This window comes from Hylobates moloch, unplaced genomic scaffold (genome assembly GCF_009828535.3).
Source record: "Hylobates moloch isolate HMO894 unplaced genomic scaffold, HMol_V3 SCAFFOLD_20, whole genome shotgun sequence".
Taxonomy (NCBI): domain Eukaryota; kingdom Metazoa; phylum Chordata; class Mammalia; order Primates; family Hylobatidae; genus Hylobates; species Hylobates moloch.
The window spans coordinates 15,403,715-15,416,054 of NW_026652295.1; the positions used below are offsets into that span (position 1 = coordinate 15,403,715).

The window sequence follows — 12,340 nt, forward strand, 5'->3', positions numbered from 1 at the left end:
ACCTTTGACTCATTCTTGTACCTCCTGCAACCAGCTCATTGCCAAGACTTACTGCTTCTATCTCTACTCTATCTCTTATATCACCTCCACTCTTGTTTTTTGTTCTTGTTTTTTTGACATGGAGTTTCGCTCTTGTTGCCCAGGCTAGAGTGCAATGGTGCAATCTCGGCTCACTGCAACCTCCACCTCCCAGGTTCAAATGATTCTCCTGCCTCAGCCTCCCGAGTAGCTGGGATTACAGGCATGCGCCACCACGCCCAGCTAATTTTGTATTTTTCGTAGAGACAGGGTTTCTCCATGTTGGTCAGGCTAGTCTCGAACTCCCAACCTCAGGTGATCCACCTGCCTCGGCCTCCCAAAGTGCTGGGATTACAGAGCCGTGAGCCACTGCGCCTGGTCCACTTTTTTTTTTTTTTTTACATTCCTACTGTGCTGTCCTGGTTCAGGCAGATCCTCATTATTTCTGATTTGAATTCCTATAGCACCTTCCACATTGGCCTCCTCATCCTTTATTTTCTCTCTCTCCAGTCCATTCTGTATTCTGAGGCTAAATTAATATTCTAGAACTGCAGTTCAGATCACAACCTTCTCTTGGGCAAAACCCGGTGAGTGCCCAGTGTCCGTACAATGAAGCTCCTGGCGTCAAGGCTGTCCACCGTAGGCCCAACAGGCTCTGACTCCCACGATTCTCCTTAACGTCCTCTGTACCTCCAGCCCAAGCATGAGGCATGCATTTGAACAGAACATTGGATGTGCCTCCACACCATCCCCTTCTTCCAGACGGGCTACTTCCCTCTCCCTCCTCCTCTTCCCTCTCCTTCATTTCTTTGCTACTGACTCACCTGAACACTTCTGCTTGCTACAATTATAGCTATTCTTTATGTCTGAACTTAAATGCCGCCTCTATGAATCAGCCTCCTTCCATCTCGTCAAACAGATTCCGTTTCTCATCCTTTGAATCCCTACAGCACATTCTGGATATTTATATAAAGTAATTTTCCTCTGTGGTACAGCCACATGTATTTGTGTAATCTTCCCCTCACCATTGTGAGTTTTCTAGGTCCTGGCCCTGTGTCTTATCCATCTTTGTCTCCACTGCAGTCCCTAAGTGCTGTTGTAGAATTTAGCCTAGATTGAGAACTCAATACATGTTTGAGTGAAAGATGTTCATTGATATTAAAAATGTTGATGTTTCAATATCCAATGTAAACACAAAAACAAAAGATGGTGGGAATAAAGTCTTAAGACATGAGAGGCCAAGACTAAGAATTCAAGAATATGTTTCCAGCACTGAGCTGCGCCTACTTGGCATGTATAATACATAATTATTGTGGCGGTAGTGTCACGTAGCCTCTCAAAGCAGATAGAAGATATTCCTTAAAGAATCCCTTGCTGTTTGTCCTGATTATGAATGACTTTTCCCAGGCACCTGTATTCCTAGAAGGGCGTAGACTCTCTGGTGGTGGCACCCTGAAGTGCTTATTTTCCTCAGTAAATTAATCAATTGGGGCTTTGGTTTGCAAATCAGACCAGTGTGGAATCTTCTTTCAGCACCTGATCCTTGCTGGCAGAGTGCTAAAGGCCTCTAGGTGTGCAGACAGCCAAGACCTTAGTTCTATATTTGGATGCCACAGAAGAGTGAAAGACCAAAACAAAAAACAAACAAGCGGAAATATCATCCTTTAAGAATCTTCCTCTCCTTTTCTTAAAACAAGCCTAAATGCTCCTCTGGGACCCTAGTACTTCAGGATCTTCTGATTCATGCCAAACCGACATAAATCATCTCTCCTGCCCTCTGCTCAGGACCAAGTGGAAAGTTCCAAGGACAGGGCATGGGAGTGGGGGCCTAGGACCAGAAGGTTACATAAAGCAAGAGCTGGGGAGAACCCTCTGCCCATCCAGGCCCTCCATCTTTCCCTTAAAAACCTGTGTTCCTTCCAATCCTCCTTGCTCCTGGTGAGCCCTCCCCACTTTTTCCTTGGGCTGTTTGTTTCTGCCTGGGAGTCTCTGAATGTCAGGCTGTGTGTGTCTGTGTGCATCTGTCTCTGCTAATCTGTGATGCTATTAAAGTCGTTGAGATTGTACATATCAATATGCAAATTTATGCAACAACTAATGCGTAACTTAGCATTTTACTTTTGAGCCAAAAGACTACACATGACTACTTACAATGATTTTATGTCCTCCAGAAACTTTTGGTTATGAAAAAAAAACAAATCTCTGCAGCTTATCTGGTTTAGCCATTGTCTCTGTTGCTGTTTGAGCCACCAGGAGAAAGCAGTCAGGCAATGTTAGCAAAAGGGCTGAAGACTGTAGAATCCGCCCTAAAAAAGAAAGCAAAAAAGAGAAGTGTACGAACTGTTAGCATATGGAAGCCAAGAAGGGAAACTTTAAGCTGAAGACACTGAGCATAATCATTTTTAAATGGCAACGTGAGCTGGAAAATGTTTTGCTAACCAGTCTTTGGAGAATTGAGCTCTACACTAGAGAAGGAGGAATCAATAATCTTAAATGACCCGAGAAGAAAGCAAATACCTGGAAACATTCATACACACCATAGAATTAATGAGTAAAGCAAGCTCCAGTTTGCTATATGGGTCTACATACTTAGAAGAATAGATTTTTTTATGAAAGTAAAGTCCTGGTACTTCCTATTTATTTTATTATTCAATAAATCAAGAGACTTAAAGGATATAGCTATTTTGAGGACTTTATTATATTTTTAAAAATCGAAAGAGTTTTATTCTCAATTTTCTGCCCTTACCATCCAAGAACAGTCAAGGTCATTTCTCACTGCTAGAACAGACCCATTCTGTCATGCCAGATACTTAGGCTAATGATTCAGGGACTGAGTTTCTTCAACTAGCTTCAAATTCATGTTGAACTATTCTCAAAGGAAGGCTGACTCTTCAAGCAGGTGCTCCAGGCCCCCGAGGGAAGGGGGAAGAGGCTTGGATGTGCCTGTCAGTGTAGGGGAAAGCTTGGGCTGCTCAGCTGCTCGTGAGTAAACAAAAAATGAGAAGGGACAGAAGAGGCGGCTCTGCCCAGCATTTTATGTACAGAGATGTTTTGCTGTGCAGTTGCCTCTGTGACACAGCCAATTTCTCATCTTCTCTGCCTCCTTTTCTCTCCTTAGGTTCAGTTGGCTCTAGATTCCCCTCTGACAGGGCTTTTTATGGTGTCCACAATGTACCAGTTAGGATGACTTTGGGCTACATGTAACAAAAAGCCAACTGCAGGGGCTTCACCAAATAGGGCTTTAGTTTTTCTTAGCTGAATAAAAAGTCCACATGTTGGCAGAGCAGGGCAGACTTGAGGAAGCCATGGAGGGTCCTTCAACCATGGTCCTTCTAGTTTCCTGCTCTGCTGTCCTGACTGTGGCTTTTGTCTTCGTGGTTGCAGGCTGGGTACCGCAGGTGAGACAGCCAGGTGGGAGGGGGTCCTTGGAGGAACTCCAACCAGCCTGCGCAATGAGGTGGAGCTACAGGAAGTTCACAATGTTTGCAGCAGGGAGGAGCCTGGCCTCTCCTCTTCCTGTGTGGAACCTGGGATTCAAACAACATCTAAGAGACTGGCCTTGTGGAGAGTCCCTGTTTCCCCCTTTTCCTCCTTTTTACCCAATAAAACCCTGTTTTACTCACCCTTCAAACTGTGTGAACCTAAATTTTCATGGCCGTGGGACAGACAAGGATCCTGTCTTTAGCTGAGCTAAGGAAAAGTCCTGCAACACAGGCACAGAAATGGTGTAGGAAGAAGGGGGAAGAGAAGGAAAGGGAGTATGTTGCTGAGCCTGTCCCTTTTCATGAGATAAACAATAGATTCCCAGAAGCCTCTCCCTATGGACTTCAATTTTGTCACCAATCCGGGTCACATGGCTACTCCTACCCATAAGAGGGCCCAAGGGCGTAAGCATTTTTAATTGAGCCCATCATCATCCTGATTGAATTTACCTTCTCTTTGTAAAAAAGGAGTCGACATTGGGTAAGCAATGAATTCATCAAGAATGTTTCCTGAGCAGTTGTCAAATGCGAGGGGTGGTGCAGGGTGTCATCTATATGAGATGTGTCCTACACCTTTCTATTATACGATGAAGAAAGTGTTACTTAACAAATGTGTGTTGAGTTAGGTTAAATTCAAACAGGTCAGACAGAGGAGCCATAATTTCAATCAGACCCTGAAATCTAAGAGAAACGTAGGTAGGGAGGAATGTAGGGAAGGATATTTCAACCTGAGACAATCATCTGAAGCTGTGGGCTCGTTTTTTTCTACCAAAAACCCTAGACAAATGATACATTTAAGTGTGATGCACATCACCCATTTTTAAGGAAGTGCATATGAAGGCAAATGAAGGTAACATCATGAGGAAACCTCGCAATTCTCTTTGCTTTAAGACCCTGACAGGTATGTGTATTTTTGTTTTGAGATAGTCTTGCTCTGTCACCCAGACTTGAGTGCAGTGGCATGATCTTGGCTCACTGCAACCTCCACCTCCCGGGTTCAAGTGATTCACCTGCCTCAGCCTCCCGAGTAGCTGGGACTACAGGTGCGCACCACCACACCCAGCTAAGTTTTGTATTTTTAGTAGAGACAGGGTTTCACCATGTTGGCCAGCATGGTCTCCATCTCTTGACCTCGTGATCGGCCCCCGCCTGGGCCTCCCAAAGTAAAGTATCTGTATTTTAAGCACCACCAATGACTCCTGTTCTGTTGATTATAGTAAAAAATGTCTACTTCTAGTTGTTATGGTCCCTTTCAATACCAAGGGGACTGCCTCTTGGATATGCTTAAGCTTTACAGTAGCATAAAGAAAATGTTTCCCTTTATAAGTAGCACCTCACTAAGACTTGTTTCTCTGTCAAATGAGTCCAATGAACTAATCTCTGCTTTTCTTTCTAACTAAAAACTAGAGTGGATGTCAGCCATCCTGAAATGAGGATGAAAGAAATTGCAGTGTCTGCCCCTCAAATGCTATAGCTGGGGATATAGATTGACTAGCTCAGGACTGGCTTCATGAACACGTCCTGTGCAGTTACACAGGGCCCTGCACTTCGTTTAATGCTCTGTTGCCACCATCTTGAAACTTGAAGAGTTTTTTTGACAAGGAAACCTGCGTTTTCCTTTGTCATTGGGCCCACACATTATGTAGCTGCTATTATAGGCCATTATAGGAGAGTGACTAAGAAGTCAGGCATAGAGTAGGCATGTCTAGTCCAAATCTCTGGTCTAATTTCTACTAGCTGAGCAATTTTCACAAATGATTTTACCTCTCTAAACCTCAGTTTTACCACATGTAAAGTAATGATGATGATAATTGTACCAACATCACAAGGTTGTTGGAAGAATCAAACATGATAATATGTTTAAAAAAATACTGAGTACAGCACCTGAAACATAGGAGGTACACAATAAATAACAGCAATTATGATTTGCTACATTTCATGTTAAATTTATTCAGCAAAATATTTATTGAGCACCTACTGTGTGCCAGGGACTGTCCTAGACACTTGGGATAAGTCTGTGAATAAAATAGACCAAGATTTCCACCCTTACAGAGCTTATGTTTTGCAGGCCTGAGAGAGGACCTTCACAATAAGCCCAATGAATATAAGTAAATGTAATTGGAGGTGAGTAAGAGGTAAATGCTACGGGTAAAGAAAAAACACGGCAGGATAAACAGGGTAAGGGAGATGGGGAGGACAGTTTGCAGCATCAAATGAGGAGCTTCAATGAAAAGACTTAAAGGAGGTCAGAGAACTCATCTGGGAGAAAAGTATTCTAGAAGAGGTTTCCTCAGTAATGGAGGGCAATGCTTAACATAGCCTCCACTAAAAGTAAAGGCCAGGTAAGTCCAGCCACCAGCAATCCCTCTCCACAGCACAGAGGAAATACGTTGTAATTAGTCATTGCTAAACCATTTTATAGAGTTGGAGGTTGCAACTCAGCATCTGCATACATTTATAACACCTAATTAGGGAAATAGTTCATTTTATTAAAGTGTAGTTTTGAGGAATAAAAACAGACACTTTTATTTTTTTCTGAGATGGAGTTTTGCTTTCACCCAGGCTGGAGTGCAGTGGGGCGATCTTGGCTCACTGAAACCTTCGCCTTCCAGTTTCAAGCGATTCTCTTGCCTCAGCCTCCCAAGTAGCTGGGATTACAGGCGCCCACCACCAAGCCCAGCTAATTTCTGCATTTTTAGTAGAGACAGGGTTTCACCATGTCGGCCAGGCTAGTCTTGAACTCGTGACCTTATGATCCACCTGCCTCAGCCTCCCAAAGTGCTGGGATTGCAGGCATGAGGCACCATTCATACAAGTATTTAAAATAACCAAGAGAACAGTTTCTTCTGAACTGACAAGTCCAGGATGTGAACAACTGGGCCAGCATGGATGATGAAAGATCAAAGGCCAAGTAGGCATTAACAAAGAGAGAAGACCAAGACCAAGCCAGGACCATGGAGCTCCTCTCAGCCACACCTGGCACAGCTTTGTCATGGGGAGGAATTGTTAGAAAGCACCAGAGCCACTCTGTACCCATCCTGTGTGCTATTGGCGGTAGGTTTTGCATAGTAAACAGTCAGAATATTCTATTAATATGTCATTCCAGAAAATGGGATCTGCTCTGCTTAAGGTATAATTAAGTAGATGACCAATTGGCAGTTACCACCATAATACTGCTATCTAGGCTGAAAAGAATAACAAAGCAACCTCCTTTATAGAATAGATCCTAAACCAGATCTGCTGTTATGTGAGAGTGCCAAATTACCAAGTCAACCAGAAGAGAAGGAGGAAGGCAAGGAGGGCTAGGAAGAGGTGGAGGAGGAGGGGAAGGAAGGAAGGAAGGAGGGAGGGAGGGAGGGAAGGAAGAGGAAGAGAGGGAGGAAAAAAGCCACATAAAAATGTTGAATTCCTATTCATACCATTTGAGGCTTGTGTGTGCTGTTAGGGAAACCTCCTACTTTGATGTAAAGATGAGCCACAGACAAATTGTCAACTTATAGAGTGTTTGAAATATAAGTCCAAAACCGAAATATAATGGAGTCAATTTTAAGTCTTTTACTGAACAAAAGTAAAAGAAACCATGAAGTGAGTATAATTTGACATTCCAAAGACAATATTCCCGGCAACTGGTGTATGGGATAATTAGATGTTCACAATAGAAATTTCAACCTGGCATAGTGGTTCAGTCTCTGCAGTAAAATCTTAATAATTTAAATCCCTCTAATGCACACAAGAACTGAGCTAAACTTTACCTTTGTACCATCTATGAGGAAACAGATTGCTTAGCAAATTAAATATGAATAAGGATTTAGATGGGTTAAATTACCAAGAAAGCAAAACACTCCTTAGCAGCATCACTCACATTTAATCTATTAATTACAGCAAAAATTGGAAAATTGTGTTGGTGTATATTACTGGCTAAAACTTCACTTATTTTAAATACAGTATTCAGTAATTTAGATCACACTTCTTTATTTTAAGTTAGTGAACTTTATATCCTTTTACGCAGATTCTAGGTCTGACTAAGGCCCCTAGGAAAGAGCATCGAATTGCTTAGTGAGAGTCATCCTCAAGTTAATACAAACGATGATTCTGTCTAGTAATTTCTTCTCAAGCTAACTTGCTGTGAGAATGGAGTCTCTGTTTTCCCACACATCTTTGAAAACAGTCTCTAAATGTGGCAACTGTCAGGCTCCCACCTGAATTCTAGTTCCCTGGACATGGAAACGATTTTTAACCAGTTTGCACATTTTTCACTAACAAATGATTTCTCCAGCTCCAGCGTTGTGCCACGACTCATCCGCTTTCCTAAGCACAGCCCACATGCAGGCAGTTGTTCTTGTCATAAATCCACTGAGCCGTTTGGTCTCCTGTGTGATACTGTCTGTGACACATTAGGTGCCTTCCCTCTGCAGTAATACCCTCATTCACCACGCTCAGCCACAGGGTTTGTTTGAGCTGAGCACTGGGGTTAATTGCCCACCTGTCCTCAGCCCTTCTCAAACGTCTTTCATGCTGGCTGAACCTAGGGGACGACTACCCTAAGGGCAGTGCTCAAAGGGAAAGAACAAAGGGAAGGAAATGGCTGGCACTTCATTTTCTTTGGAAATGAAAGGAAGTGGATGATGTAGCCACAAGCTTAGTCACTTCCTCGAATCTGTTCAAGAATAATTGAGGTGCATTAAATCCTTCTGAAAAGAAATGGTAGAGTGTTGAGCTTTACCTGTTCCCCAAGTCAAGGGCATCCTTAGCAAGATAGTCTTTTCCCATAACAAACACACTCATAAGAACACATCAAGTCCGAAAACACAGAGAGTGACAATATCACTAATCATCAAAGAACTGCAAATGAAAACCACAGTGCGATACCATTTCATACCCATAGGATGATGACTATGAAAAAAACAAGACAATAATAATTGGTAAGGATGTAGAGAAACTAGAGAGTTTTTTTTTTTTTTTTTTTTTTTTTAGACGGAGTCTTGCTCTGTCACCCAGGCTGGAGTGCAGTGGTCTGATCTCGGCTCATTGCAAGCTCCGCCTCCCCGGTTCACGCCATTCTTCTGCCTCAGCCTCCCGAGTAGCTGGGACTATAGGCGCCCGCCACCACGCCCGGCTAATTTTTTGTATTTTTAGTAGAGACGGGGCTTCACTGGGTTAGCCAGGATGGTCTCGATCTCCTGACCTCGTGATCCACCTGCCACAGCCTCCCAAAGTGCTGGGATTACAGGCGTGAACCACCGCGCCCGGCCGAAATTGGAGCCTTTTTTCATTGCTGGTAGGAATGAAAAATGGAGCAGCCACCGTGGAAAAGAGGACCGCAGTTCCTCAAAAATTAAATTCCACTTCTAGGTATAAACTCAAAAGCATTGAAGGCAGCATCTCAACAGATAGTTGTATACTTATAATCATAGCACCATTACACACACTAGCCAAAAGATAGAAACAACCGTGTTCAACTGATGACTAGATAAACAAAAATACGGTACATCCACACAATGGAATAATATATTCAGCCACAAAAAGGAATGGAAGTGTGATGCATACTACAACATGTAAGTACCTTGAGGACAATATGCTCTGTGAAGTTAGCCAGTCACAAAAGGGCAAATACTGTATGATTCTGCTCATGAGATACCTAGAATAGTCAAATTCATAGGAACAGAAAGTGGTGGTTGCCAGGAGGTGTTGGTGGGGGGAAATGGGAGTCCTTGTTTAAAGGATACAGAGTTTCGGTTTGAGATAATGAAGAGTAATTTAGAGGTGGATTGTGGTGATGCTTTCAGAACAATTTTTTTTTTTTTTTTTGAGTCTCACTCTATCAGCCAGGCTGGAGTGCAGTGGTGTACTCTTAGCTCGCTGCAACCTCTGCCTCCCAGGTGCAAGTAATTCTCCTGCCTCAGCCTCCTGGGGAGCTGGGATTACAGGTGTCTGACAACACGCCTGGCTAATTCTATATATTTTTAGTAGAAATGGGGTTTCATCATGTTGGTCAGGCTGGTCTCGAACTCCTGACCTCAGGTGATCCGCCGGCCTCAGCCTCCCTAAGTGCTGGGATTACAGGTGTAAGCCACCGTGCCCGGTCTTGCAGAACAATTTTGATATACTTAATGCCAGTAAACTGTACACTTGAAAATGGTTAAAATGGCACATTTTACGATATGCATATTTTACCACACACGCACACACACACACACACACGCAAAACATGAAGAAATATGAGCAACGGGGCAGAGGGCCTCAGTAAGACTCATTTCTTTCGCAAAAGGGAAACTTACACTAGCAATTGCTTTTGCCTATTCCTTACAAAGTCAAAATGGAACTTGCCCTTCATTCTTACTGGTTGAAAAATCTTTCACAGAGTATACGGTGGATTGAATCTTATCATAAAATCAGATAAGAATGTTTAGAAATCCAGAACATTAAAGGAAATTATACAATTTTACAGGTCAGCTAGATAGAATGTTTTCCTTCTATTTTCATTATGCATATCAACTGTTTCCCTGAGGAAGGTGGATGCATGGAAGGAACACTTTGGGTGCCACCTCACGTGTCAAGGCTTCATGGTGGGGAACCACTGCCAGAGGCACCAAGCAGGAGGATGAGCCAACACAGAACATGCCACCACTGATGCCAAGAGAAGGCAAAGAGAACAGGGCCGTGCCAGGGTCAAGGTATACCTGGGCTAAGTTCAGGCTTGTTAGGTGAGCACCCTGGGGCTGGGCTTGTTATTCCCTGCCTTCTTTGTGGCTGCCTCTTGTCTATTTTACTTTTATATTTTATTTTTATTTATTTTTTGAGGCAGAGTGCCACTGTGTCACCCAGGCTGGAGTGCAGTGGTGCCATCTTGGCTTACTGCAATCTCTGCCTCCTGAGCTCAAGCCATCCTCCTGCCTCAGCCTTCTGAGTGGCTGGGACTGTAGGCATACGCCACTATGCCTGGCTAATTTTTTGCATTGTTTGTGGAGATGAGGTTTCACCATGTTGCCCAGGCTGGTCTCAAACTCCTGAACTTAAGCAATCCTCCCACCTTGGCCTCCCAAATTGCTGAGATTACAGGTGTCAGCCACCACCTCTGGCCCTATTGTCCATTTTACAAAGGTCAGTCCAGTTAGTGTTTGTCAAATCAGGTTAAATAAGGTAAATTTATCGCTTTATTTTCTATAATTATGATTTTTAAAACTATGAAAGAAAGTTAAACCTGCAGTAAGAACTCGTCAAAAACTTCTGTCATTGAAAAACCTCCATAGTAACATTAGTCAGAAAGAGAAAGCTTTGAAGTAGGATGATTCATTTATTTTAGGCATATAACTGTAGCATATTACATAATAGGTCTAGAACACGTTTCATCTTGTTTGAAGACCATATAGTTCTAATCTCATGATGTAAAAACATGAACCATTTCATATACAATCACAGACCTCTCTATGGTTGTCTGTACAATTGAGATGGAAAGTCTTTAAATGGTCATGTTTGGGCCTAAGAAACTAAGGGAATTAAAAATATATATATTGGCATGACAGCAGCTTGATAAAATTGGAGCAATTATTTTTGGTGAGTAGTACCACTGTCCTCTGTTAGGTGGTTTATCCAAGTTTTCATTATTAGGGCTCAGCACACTTAAATGATTTCTCCTTTTTGTGATGTGCAGCAGAATTTCACACTCAGCTTTCTGTCAACATCTAAATCAGCATGAAGATATGATTATTGCTTCTGCTTTCAGTGGGTCCTCTAGCTCAGATTTCTGCTGTTTTTTCAGAAATTCGAATGACCAACATTCCCTAGAAAGCAAAGAACTTCACAAATTTTGTTTTCTTTAAAACAACACTTTCAACAATGGTGACAGGGCATAAGTTTAAATATTGGTCCTTTCAGTAAGTTTCACTGTTCTTAAAGTTATTTCCATTGTTCAACTTTACTTCCTGAGCCTTAAAAAGCCCACAAAGAATTTCCTAGCGTGTCTGGTAATTGGTGGGCTCTTGATCTCACTGACTTCAAGAACGAAGCCATGGACCCTCACGGTGAGAATTACAGTTCTAAAAGAGACTCACCTGGAGTTGCTCGTTTCTCCCCGTGGGTTTGTAGTCTTGCTGGCTTCACAAGTAAAGCCGCAAACTTTCTCAGCGAGTGTTATAGCTCATAAAGACGGTGGGGACCCAAACACTGAGTAGCAGCAGAGTTCATTACAAACATCAAAAAAAAAACAAAACTACCACCGCAAAAAAACGAACCCAAGCGGGTTGCTACTGCTGGCCCCGGCAGCCTGCTTTTATGCTCTTATCTGGCCCCACCCACATCCTGCTGATTGGTAGAGCCAAGTGGTCTGTTTTGACAAGGCGCTGATTGGTGCGTTTACAATCCCTGAGCTAGACACAAAGGTTCTCCACCTCCCCACCACATCAGCTAGATACAGTGTCGGCACAAAGGTTTTCCAAGGCCCCACCAGAGTAGCTAGATACAGAGTGTCGATTGGTGCATTCACAAACCATGAGCTAGACACAGGGTGCTGATTGGTGTGTTTACAAACCTTGAGCTAGATACAGAGTGCCGATTGGTATATTTACAATCCCTTAGCTAGACATAAAGGTTCTCCAAATCTTCACCAGACTCAAAAGCCCAGCTGGCTTCACCCAACGGATCCTGCCTCAGATCCTGCATGGGGGTGCTGGTGAAGCTGCCTGCCAGTCCTGCACCGTACACCCGCACTCCTCAGCTGTTGGGTGGTTGAAGGGACTGGGCGCCGTGGGGCAGGGGGCGGTGCAGGTGGAGCTGCCTGCCAAGTCCCGCGCCGTGCACCCGCACTTCTCAGCCCTTGGGTGGTCGATGGGACTGGGCGCCGT

At 43.4% G+C, this 12,340-nt stretch overlaps 1 long non-coding RNA gene across 2 annotated transcripts in view; it reads right to left on the reverse strand.

The window, feature by feature from the left end:
- The window catches only part of LOC131382069 (uncharacterized), a 30,784-nt gene extending 19,088 nt beyond the window's left edge, over window positions 1–11,696 (reverse strand). For both annotated transcript variants that reach the window (XR_009211231.1, XR_009211230.1), the window contains exons 1-2: window positions 11,552–11,696; window positions 2,170–2,324 (exon numbers count right to left, since the gene is read on the reverse strand). This is a non-coding gene — a long non-coding RNA (uncharacterized LOC131382069). The remainder of the gene's footprint in view (window positions 1–2,169; window positions 2,325–11,551) is intronic.
- Window positions 11,697–12,340: the final 644 nt, after the last annotated feature.